This window comes from Artemia sp. Qi Xiang Cuo, chromosome 7 (genome assembly GCF_049724085.1).
Source record: "Artemia sp. Qi Xiang Cuo chromosome 7, ASM4972408v1, whole genome shotgun sequence".
Classification (NCBI taxonomy): Eukaryota; Metazoa; Arthropoda; class Branchiopoda; order Anostraca; family Artemiidae; genus Artemia; species Artemia sp. Qi Xiang Cuo.
Window position 1 is genome coordinate 15,700,125 of NC_142800.1, and position 12,275 is coordinate 15,712,399.

A 12,275-nucleotide genomic window follows, 5' to 3' on the forward strand; every position below is an offset into this window, starting at 1 on the left:
ATGTTAAGAAATATAAAATCCCATAGCTCCTAAAAAAGAAGTCAGATCAAAACAAAAGGTACACCATTAGAACTGCCTTGTCCGAAACCCCTGTATAGGAAACTCTCTTTCATTTGGCTTGAACAGAAAGGGAAATATATTGGCTTGAAAAATAAGAAAATTGAATTTAACCACGTTATTCTTCACAAACGGGATATTTTTTTCTTTCCGCTTTTTTTCCTCCTCAGCTAGCTTGGCACTGGAAAATCATAGAGTGCTGTATAATAGCTCATTTTATAGGAAATTGCTACATCTAGTCACTTTTGTAATTAAAAATAAAATACTTTTTGAATTATAATCAATTTTGTCCAAAAAATTGCATTTTGATGTATTTTCATGCTGCAGTATTTTCAAAGATATTTGAATTTTGAAGCAATCAAACAGTTCATGGTAATGAACTCTATAGTAATAATAGCTACTTGTCTCAATAGTAACCAAAACTCTAAAGAACGAAACTTTGATACCAATAGATACATAAAAGCAAACAGTTCATGATAACGAACTGTATGTTTTTTGTATAGTAAGAGCGACTCGTCTCAATAGTAAAACTTGCTACATATAGTTCCTTCTGTAATTAAAGATAAAATATTTTTTAATAGTTTCGGTTTGCAGCGGTATCTAGGAACCTAATTAAAAGAGATCATTCGAAGAATATACGAATATACCATTGTATATATTGGACTTAGTTAGCTGCTCGATTCCTTGAAAAAAAAAATCTTATTTTTCAACTGAATCCGGGTTGCAGCGGTAGCTAGCAACCTAGTAAGAGACTATCACGTCCAATGTTAAGAAATAAAATCCGGGTTGCAGCTGTAGCTAGCAACCTAGTAAGAGACGATCACGTCAAATGTTAAGAAATATAAAAACCCATAGTTCTTAAAAAAAGAGTCAGATCAAAACAAAAAGTACACCATTAGAACCGCCTTGTCCGAAACCCGTGCATAGTAACATTTCTGTCCCTTGGATTGAACAGCAAGGGAAATATATTGGCTTGAAAATCAAGAAAAGTGGCAGCTACTACAACATTCTGCCTAAACGGGATATTTTTTTCTTTTTTTTTCTTTTTTTTTTCTTTTTTTGTATCCAGAGATAGCTTGGCACTGGAACATCGTAGAGGGTTGTTCAATAGCTCATTTTAAAAGAAATTAATTGGGTTAAAAATCTATAGTAACTAAAATAAATTATTTTTAAAAGAGAATAAATTTTTCCAACAAAAACTGCATTTTGATGTCTTTTCACACTGCAGTATTTCAAACATAATCGTATACCAGCGGTAAGAATTTTACAATAAGGAACGAACTGAACCCATAGTAACTTAAGTAAAATAAAGAGCTCTGTAATGGCTCACTTTAAAGGAAACTGCTGTATATAGAAACCTTTTGTAATTAACATCCGGGTTGCAGCGGTAGCTAGCAACCTAGTAAGAGACTAAGAAATATAAAAACCCATAGTTCCTAACAAAGGAGTCAGATCAAAACAAAAAGTACACCATTAGAACCACCGTGTCCGAAACCCCTGTATAGGAAACTTTCAGTCCCTTGGATTGAACAGCAAGGGATATATATTGGCTTAAAAATCAAGAACAGTGGTAGCTACTACAACATTCTGCCTAAACCGGATATTTGTTTTCTCTTTTCTTTTGTATCCAGAGATAGCTTGGCACTGGAACATCGTAGAGGGTTGTTCAATAGCTCATTTTAAAGGAAATTATTTGGGTTAAAAATCTATAGTAACTAAAATAAATTATTTCTAAAAGAGAATAAATTTTTCCACCAAAAACTGCATTTTTGATGTCTTTTCACACTGCAGTCTTTTAAACATAATCGTATACCAGCGGTAAGATTTGAACCCACGCCTCCGAAGAGACTGGTGGCTAACACCAGTGCCTTGGACCACTCGGCCAGGCGGCCTCTCATAAATAATATATATGTGAATTTGGGTTGCAGCATTACAATGAAGAACGACACCTAGCCCTTGTTAACTGAAACATAAATAGGGATTATGTAATTTCCATAAGTATCATGGCTGTAGAGATGGCTGAAACCTAGTAAAGAACAAATCATTATAGTAAAGAACATTTCATGTTAAATGTTGATCAATGATGCCATAATCGTAGATTTTAGCCAGGTCGTCTCTTACTATTCCAATTAAGAAAAAGCCAAAGGCTCTTTCCTGTTTGTAATTTCACAACAAAAATTATAAACATTCAAACCATTGCAGACATTGGACTCATTTAGCTACTTGATTGTTTGAGTTTTGTCTCTTACTATCCGGGTTGCAGCGGTAGCTAGCAACCTAGTAAGAGACGATCACGTCCAATGTTAAGAAATATAAAAACCCATAACTCCTAAAAGAAGAGTCAGATCAAAACCAAAAAGTACACCATTAGCATCGCCTTGTCCGAAATTCCTATAAGGGAAACTTACCCCCCCTTTGGCTTGAATAACAAAGAAAATATATTGGCTTGAAAATCAAGAAAATTGACTTTAAACACGTTATTCTCCACAAAGGGGATATTTTTTTCTTTCTTTTTCTTTTCCACAGATAGTATAATAAAGATCAAACTCTTCCCTATACTAACTTGCATACGCAACTTCACTATAGTTAAGATTACAGTATTTATATTTTTACATTAAAAGACGATCACTGAAATAACAAACCATTCCATACATTCGACTTAGTTAGCTACTTGATTGTTTGAGTTTCGTCTCTTACTATTCAAAAGAAGAAAAAGCCGTAGGCTTTTTCCTGTTTGTATTTATAGTTAAAAAACGAACTCAAGTCCAAAGGAACCGAACCCTGTGGTTCATTCATATTATCTTCATTATTTTAGCTAGAATTTACATTAAAGAACGAACTTTAGTCCATAGTTTATATTAAAGGACGATCATTAGAAAAGCACACCATTGCATATATTGGACTGAGTTAGTTTTTCAGTTTAGAATCGCTAAAGTTTTACAGTAAGGACCGAAGTCTATCTCATAGTAACTAATGCAACGGGAAAACTATAATAAAGAACGACCTCTTACCTATACTAAATTTTATACGCCACTTAATTATAGTAAAGGTTAGTAATTCAACAGATACCATGGCACTGGAACATTGTAGAGAGTTGTTCAATGGCTCATTTTGAAGGAAATTAATGGGGTTAAAAACTTTTTGTAATTAAAACAATTATTTTTATTACATTAAGAAATTTTATATGTTCCTTAATCCGGGTTGCAGCGGTAGCTAGCAACCTAGTAAGAGACGATCACGTCCAATGTTAAGAAATATAAAAACCCATAACTCCTGAGAAAAGAGTCAGTTCAAAACAAAAATTACACCATTAGAACCACCTTGTTTAGAGTAAAGAACGAATCATGAAGTACATAAAGGCTCGATCATCGAATTTAAGCTGAAACTAAGTAAAGGACAATTATGCCTCCATATATTCACAGATTTCCTACGGATTTCACTAAACATGCAACATTTCTTTTGGATATTACTATGAAGTTTGCGAAAGCATCTCTAGCTGACTTTTCAACAAAATCTATTCTTTCAGAGATAATTTTAATCTTTAATTTTGAATATTTTTTGTAATCCCGGTAAAACATTCGTAAAATTTTTCTCAATTTACAAAGATCAGCCTGTGCGTTCTTTGCAGCTTGTGTAAACTGCAAAAATATCCATGGTATCCGAGCAATAGTTCGAATATTTCAATTCAAGCTAGAAAAATACCTTAAAATGTTAAAATTAGTTTTATTTTTGGTTAGGTTCTAACTACCCGATGTGGGATTGACTATGTAGTTTCAATCCAAAAAATTCCATTTTTAATATATATTTTATTTTTCAGTTTAGAATCGCTAAAGTTATTATGTAAACTGCAAAAATATTTATGATATCTGAGCAATAATTTTGATCTTTTCATTCAAACTAACAAAATACCTGAAAATTTAAAAATTAGTTTTACTTTTTGTTAGGCTATGGATACTCGATACGAGTCATAAGAAGTGTTAATTAGATGAAAATATTATTTCTTGTTTTGTAATAGGATGCCTTCTAAGCGAGTTATTATACGTAATTTAAAAAAACAGTACTATATAAAAAACAGAGAAAACATCTTGAAAAGAAAAAAGCAAAGATATTCAACCGACCAGGCGTATTGAGAAGTAATAATTGAGAGAGCAAAACAAAATTATTATATTAAAGAACGAACAAGTTTATAGTAATACAATAAAAAAAAACTCTAACCTATATTAATAAAGTTATAATATTTAGCTTGGAGGTAGGGAAACTGAGTTTCTTTTTTAAATTTTGAATTTAAGAGATACTATTTTAAATTCAATATATTAAAAATCTACTCTGACGGGGAATTGAACCCAAGTCTTCAATATGACAAACAGGGATAGTATTTTACAGTAAAGAACGATCTCTCTCCCATAGTAACTGATATGTTACATTAAAAGACGATCATTGGAATAAAAAGTTATTGCATGCATTGGACTTTGTTAGCTACTTGATTGTTTGAGGTTCGTCTCTTACTATTTCAAAGAAGAAAAAGCCCTAGGCTTTTTCCTGTTTGTTATCATCTGGGTTGCAGCGGTAGCTAGCAACCTAGTAAGAGACGATCACGTCAAATGTTAAGAAATTAGTTCCTAAAATTTACAGTAAAGAACGATCGCTCATGCATAGTAACTGATATATGGTGGTTCAAGGGGTAGTTACTTCTGGTTCGTCTCTTACTATTTCAAAGAAGAAAAAGCCGTAGGCTTTTTCCTGTTTGTAATGATATAGCATAAAACGAATTCCAAGTTGTAACTGACGTCATCCAGGTTGTTATAGTAAAGAACGAACTCTTGCCCTTAGTTACCTACTATGTCATGTCAAATTAGCTAATTAATTTCATCTAATTTTGTTTAAAAATAATTCCCACACCGGGATTCAAACCCAAGACAATTAATTGAAAGCCAACTACCCTAAACAACTAAACCATATGAGATATATATAGAAAGCTAATTAATTGTTATAATAAAGAACGAATATTTTACCGATTATCTACTAATAACCATATATGACGTAATAAGTGACATGAAGTAATATCTAAAACCTATTGTGTACTAATAACCATATATGACTTAATTAGCGACGTGACGTAAAAATTGAAAAAATTAATTTTTATTTTATTTTCGGTTTTAGTTCAGAATCGCTAAAGTTATAAACTGCAAAAATATTTATGGTGTCTGAACAATAGTTTTAATCTTTTAATTTAGACTAGAAAAATACATGAAAATTTAAAAATTAGTTTAATTTTTTGTTTGGTTCTTGATACTTGATACGTGACATAAAAACATTCAACTAATGGTTACATAATGGTTTCAATCAAGCAGGCTACACGCAAGTTAAAAAAACAGTACTACCAAAAAAACAGAGATAGCATCTTGAAAAGAAAAAAGCAAAGGTATTTAACCGACCAGGCGTATCGAGAAGTAATAATTGATAGTGACAAACAGCGTTATTATAATGATGTAGTTTATAGACTTGCGAAAATTGAGACAGCCAAACAAAAGAGTAAGGAACGGTATGATAACGATATAGATTACCGAAACAAACATAAGAAAAAAGTTGCTACCAGAATAATGGGTAGATACTGGGGTGACAAAAGCTATAATGAAAAAATTAAATTCCCTGTGAGGTTGTACCGAAGAACGCATAAGGACAAAGGGAAAAATTACATTCAGAAATACAAGAAGATGGCAAAAATGCAGGCTGATCTTTGTAAATTGAGAAACATATTACGCATGTTTTATCGGGATCAATTTATAACTATAACTGGGATTTATTTTACTATATACATAAAAAACAAACAAACAAAATACCCCCAGAAGCAAGCTTGTGCGGGGGTGCGGGGATCACGAAAAGTATTCAAAATTACAGATTAAAATTCTCTTTGAAAGAGCGGATGCTGTTGAAAAGTCGGCTAGAAATGCTTTGGCAAAGCTTCATAGTAATATCCAAAAGAAATTTTGTTAGTTTAATTAAAAGCTTCCAAGGTATGGACTGGCAACTGCGGAATAGTTTATAGATACAATGGAAAATGTTCGACAACACAGTGAATATACAGAGGCGTACTTCTTAGAAAATTCGTATATTAATTTTGGAAGGAGCAATTGCAGTTTATGTAGCAGCAATAAAAATATATTTACAAGCATACCTATCAGCAGCGAAGGAAAAGCAATGTTTTTCAATTATTGTGAAACCGAGCCTGTTAGGGTTATTAGTATATGTGTTTGTAAGACTAATGATTTAGAACAAATTCCTGGAACACCGACTCAAGAAAAAAGTATTTCTAACTGTGTTTTAAACAGTTCTTTTAGTTCTACTGAATATTTGGTAAAAAATTCTCTGTGTAGTAGAACAAACTGTCCTGAAAAGTAAGAGACAACTATTGAAAAATGCTCTGAATCTAGATCTGACAAGGAAATAATGATGGCTGAAGTCACCTATAACAATTTGAGTAAACATTCAAAACCAAAAATTGGGCAGCAGGTTACTTGGCAATGTCACCCTGATATCTGCAAGCTCTATCCGACGGATATTGAATTATGTCAAATTCTTTTTGATATCCTTGAAAATATTATAGCATTAAAATTCTCAACTGACAAGGTGGTTAATTTCTACCTTGGCGGCTTGGATTATTGTGAAATCAAATACAGGGACACAAGAAAGCATGGGCATTCGTTACACTGTAGCCCAAATGAGGGATGTCAGAGCTATTTGCGTTCTCTAAGGGCAATAGCTCCACATGTTCCTGTCTTGACCTGTTTCATTAATAGCGTATATAAGGCAGTATCAAAATCTAAGATTATACAACATATTAATCTACTAAAAGTCGAGGGCTCGTACAAGTAACTAAGTCATTATATAGAAGAAGTGTCAAGTAGACTCTGTCGTAATAATAGTCAAGACTTCATCTACGGTGATAGCAATATTACAGTTTCTGTGGATGAAATACAATAATCAAATTATTTGTTGAGAGCCTTGATAAGGTAGCTAACATCAGGGATGTATACCCCACAATGCATTGTGACAGTTGCGAGCAGATAAAGACAAAATACCAATTGAAGAGTCTAAGATCCCTTTCAAATAAGAAAGGTTTTGATATAATGATGGCCACGATTTTAGAACACCTACAATAGGACATACCCAAAGATGACAGTGAACAGCTAATTCATTGTACAGGTTGGAAAGAGGATGTCATAGATTCATTCTCTGTCTGTGATTACTGTGCTGGGAAAATGTTGAAAAGTCAGAAGAATGTCCGATCAGTATTAAATAAGCTTCATATAGACTGTACACCGGAATGTATAAAGTGTTTAAATAATTTTGAAATGGCAATAATTCGATTTGTAATGCCTTGTCTTACGATCGTCAGATTAGGGCAAGTAACTGCATTGTAGAGACCTAGAACAGAACTTGTTGACGCTCTTAAGGGGAGAATAGTATATCTACCTGTTGATGTGCAAGCAAATGCAGATATTCAGCCTGAAAAACTTCTTAACATTGATAGTTTTGTAGTCATTGTCAATGGTCAGCCTACTTACAACAAGAATGTTTGGACTGCACTAATAGATCTGAGAAAAGTCCATAAAGCACTGTTGTGGTTAAGAGAGAACAACAGTCTCTATAAAACAATACATGCATACACCCTAGAAGATTTAAATAAAATACTTGAAGCAGGTCTTGCTGAAAAAGCGGTTGGTGTTGATAATTTACCTGAAATACCGGAAGCTGCAATCCTTCAGAAACTGACAGAAAGCGCAAAATCTACATTGGTTGATTATTTTTCTATCCAGCCTCTCAATTCAGCGGTTCCAAAAGACTTCATAGAAGACTTTAAGCAAATGAAAGATCTTGGTACTGACCAATTTCAAATCAAGAAACTAAAAAGTGAAAGCGAAGACTAATTTCAGGAAGATCTTGATCTAAAAGTGTTTCCAAATCTTTTCCCGAAAGGCAAATATGGCTTGCATGACAAGGCAAGACTATTTCGGATTAGGAATGCAGAATATTTTAAATCAAGGCTTCTTAGCAGACATACTAAGTTTCGTCTTGACAAACATCCGGGTTGCTGCGGTAGCTAGCAACCTAGTAAGAGACGATCACGTCCAATGTTAAGAAATATAAAAACCCATGGTTCCTAAAAAAGGAGTCAGATCAAAACAAAAAGTACACCATTAGAACCGCCTTGTCCGAAACCCCTGTATAGAAAACTTTCTGTCCCTTGGCTTGAACAGAAAGGGAAATATATTGGCTTGAAAATCAAGAAAAGTGGCAGCTACTACAACATTCTTCCTAAACGGGATATTTTTTTCTTTTTTTTTTCTTTGTTTCCAGAGATAGCTTGGCACTGGAACATCGTAGAGGGTTGTTCAATAGCTCATTTTAAAGGAAATTAATTGGGTTAAAAACCTTTTGTAACTAAAATAAATTATTTCTAAAAGAGAATAAATTTTTCCACCAATTACATTAAGGGACGATCATTGCAATAACAAACCATTGCAGACTTTGGACTTAGTTAGCTACTTGATTGTTTGAGGTTCGTATCTTACTATTTCAAAGAAGAAAAAGCCGTAGGCTTTTTCCTGTTTGTAATCATACAGCATAGAATCTGGGTTGCAGCGGTAGCTAGCAACCTAGTAAGAGACGATCAGTCCAATGTTAAGAAATCCAGGTTGCAGCGGTAGCTAGCATCCGAGTTGCAGCGGTAGCTAGCAACCTAGTAAGAGACGATGACGTCCAATGTTAAGAAATACAAAAACCCATAGCTCCTAAAAAAGGAGTCAGATCATCCAGGTTGCAGCGGTAGCTATCAACCTAGTAAAAGATCCGGGTTGCAGCGGTAGCTAGCAACCTAGTAAGAGACGATCACGTCCAATGTTAAGAAATATAAAAACCCATAGTTCCTAAAAAAGGAGTCAGATCAAATTCAAAAGTACACCATTAGAGCCGCCTTGTCCGAAACCCCTGTATAGTAAACTTTCTGTCCCTTGGCTTGAACAGCAAGGGAAATATATTGGCTTGAATCCGGGTTGCAGCGGTAGCTAGCAACCTAGTAAGAGACGATCACCTCCAATGTTAAGAAATATAAAATTACATTAAGGGACGATCATTGCAATAACAAACCATTGCAGACTTTGGACTTAGTAAGCTACTTGATTGTTTGAGGTTCGTCTCTTACTATTTCAAAGAAGAAAAAGCCGTAGGCTTTTTCCTGTTTGTAATCATATAGCATAGAATCTGGGTTGCAGCGGTAGCTAGCAACCTAGTAAGAGACGATCAGTCCAATGTTAAGAAATCCGGGTTGCAGCGGTAGCTAGCATCCGGGTTGCAGCGGTAGCTAGCAACCTAGTAAGGGACGATCACGTCCAATGTTAAGAAATACAAAAACCCATAGCTCCTAAAAAAGGAGTCAGATCATCCGGGTTGCAGCGGTAGCTAGCAACCTAGTAAGAGATCCGGGTTGCAGCGGTAGCTAGCAACCCGGTAGCAAGTACACCATTAGAACCGCCTTGTCCAAAACCCCTGTATAGTAAACTTTCTGTCCCTTGGCTTGAACAGCAAGGGAAATATATTGGCTTGAAAATCAAGAAAAGTGGCAGCTACTACAACATTCTGCCTAAACGGGGTATTTTTTTTTCTTTTTTTATTTTTTCTTTGTTTCCAGAGATAGCTTGGCACTGGAACATCGGAGAGAGTTGTTCAATGGCTCATTTTAAAGGAAATTAATTGGGTTAAAAATCAATAGTTACTAAAATAAATTATTTCTAAAAGAGAATAAATTTTTCCACCAAAAACTGCATTTTTGATGTCTTTTCACACTGCAGTCTTTCAAACATAATCGTATACCAGCGGTAAGATTTGAACCCACGCCTCCGAAGAGACTGGTGGCTAAGACCAGTGCCTTGGACCAGTCGGCCAGGCTGCCCCTCATAAATAATATATATGTGAATCTGGGTTGCAGCAGTAGCTAGCAACCTAGCAAGAGACGATCAGTCCAATGCTAAGAAATATAAAAATCCAAAACTCCTAAAAATAGAGTCAGATCAAAACAAAAGTACATTATTAGAACTACCTTGTCTGAAACCCTACTAGATAAATAATGAATGTCATCATAGTTTTATATTAGAGCTATGAGACTTGAATAGAAAAACACGAAATTATATTGTCCGGGTTGCAGCGGTAGCTAGCAACCTAGTAAGAGACGATCACCTCCAATGTCAAGAAATATAAAACCCCCCAACTCCTAAAAAAAGAGTCAGATCAAAACAAAAAGTACACCATTAGAACCGCCTTGTCCGAATCCTCTATAAAGGAAACTTACCTCCCTTTGGCTTGAATAACAAAGAAAATATATTGGCTTGAAAATCAAGAAAATTGACTTTTACCACGTTATTCTCCACAAACGGGATATTTTTTTCTTTCCGCTTTTTCTTTCTGCTCAGCTAGCTGGGCACTGGAAAATCATAGAGAGCTGTATAATAGCTCATTTTAAAGGAAATTGCAACATCTAGTCACTTTTGTATTTAAAAATAAAATACTTTTTAAAGTAGAATCAATTTTGTCAAAAAAATTGCATTTTTGATGTATTTTCATACTGCAGTCTTTTCAAAGATATTTGAATTTTGAAGCAATAAAACAGTCCATGTAATGAACTCTATAGTAATAATAGCTACTTGTCTCAATAGTAACCGAAACTCCTGGAACCAAAATTTTCTTTTTTGGCTTAATCGCTAAAATTATTATGTAAACTGCAAAAATATTTATGATGCCTAATCAGTAATAGTAATTTTTTAATTTAAACAACAAAAATACATGAAAATTCTAAAATTAGTTTTGCTTTTTGTCTCCTGGAAGAAATTTTTTTTTCATCTCAGTTCAAATTTATTATTGTATCCTGTAACCCGTAAAGTACATATCTCCATATTATTGTCTCATAATTGCAATTATTTTAGTTTTCAGTCCAGAATCACTAAACTTATTATTTAAACTGCAAAAATATTTATGGTGTCTAACCAATAATACTAATTTTGTAATTCAAACAAGATAAATACCTGAAAATTTTAAAATTAGTTTTGTTTTATGCTAGGTTTTAGATACTCGACACGGGATTTTGTGTGCTTAATAATTTTAAATCTTGAAAAAATATGGTCTCACGCGAGTGGTTTATAATAAAGAACGAACTCTTTCCTATACTAAATAAGCCACTATTTTTATTAAGGTTATATGACTTTTAGGGGTTGTTTCCCCCTTTTTTCAGTGATGGTATAATAAAGAACGACCTCTTGTCTACACTAAATTTATAGACCACTGAACTATAGTATAGGTTAGTAAGGTTTACATAAAGGACTGATCCGGGTTGCAGCCGTAGCTAGCAACCTAGTAAGAGATATAAAAACCCATAACTCCTAAAAAAGGAGTCAGATCAAAACAAAATGTACACCATTAGAACTGCCTTGTCCGAAATCCCTACAAAGAAAACTTACCGCCCTTTGGCTTGAAAACAAAGAAAATATATTGGCTTGAAAATCAAGTTATAATAAAGAATGGACTCTTGTGTACGTATAATAAAGATCGAACTCTTCCCTATACTAACTTGCATACGCAACTTCACTATAGTTAAGATTACAGGATTTATAATTTTACATTAAAAGACGATCACTGAAATAACAAACCATTCCATACATTGGACTTAGTTAGCTACTTGATTGTTTGAGTTTCGTCTCTTACTATTTAAAAGAAGAAAAAGCCGTAGGCTTTTTCCTGTTTGTATTTATAGTTAAAAAACGATTATTTACATTAAGTAATAATAAAGAACGACCTCTCCCCTATACTAAATTTTATACGCCACTTAATTATAGTATAGGTTAGTAATTTTATTATCCGGGTTGCAGCGGTAGCTAGCAACCTAGAAAGAGACGATCACCTCCAATGTTAAGAAATATAAAACCCCCAACTTAAAAAAAAAAACAACAGAAAATTGACAAAATATAAGTATCAGAGTGAATAAATGCCTCATCTTATTTCAAGAAACGAATTTGAAATAAAATGAAGAAATATGCATTTGGTGTTACTGAAATTGTATTGTTTCTTTAAATAAAACTTGCTGAAAATTTTTCTCCAGCATACATCTCGAAGGGAAAAAAACTCAAAAAGAAAAAATACAGTAAAGAACGATCTCTCTCCCATACTAACTG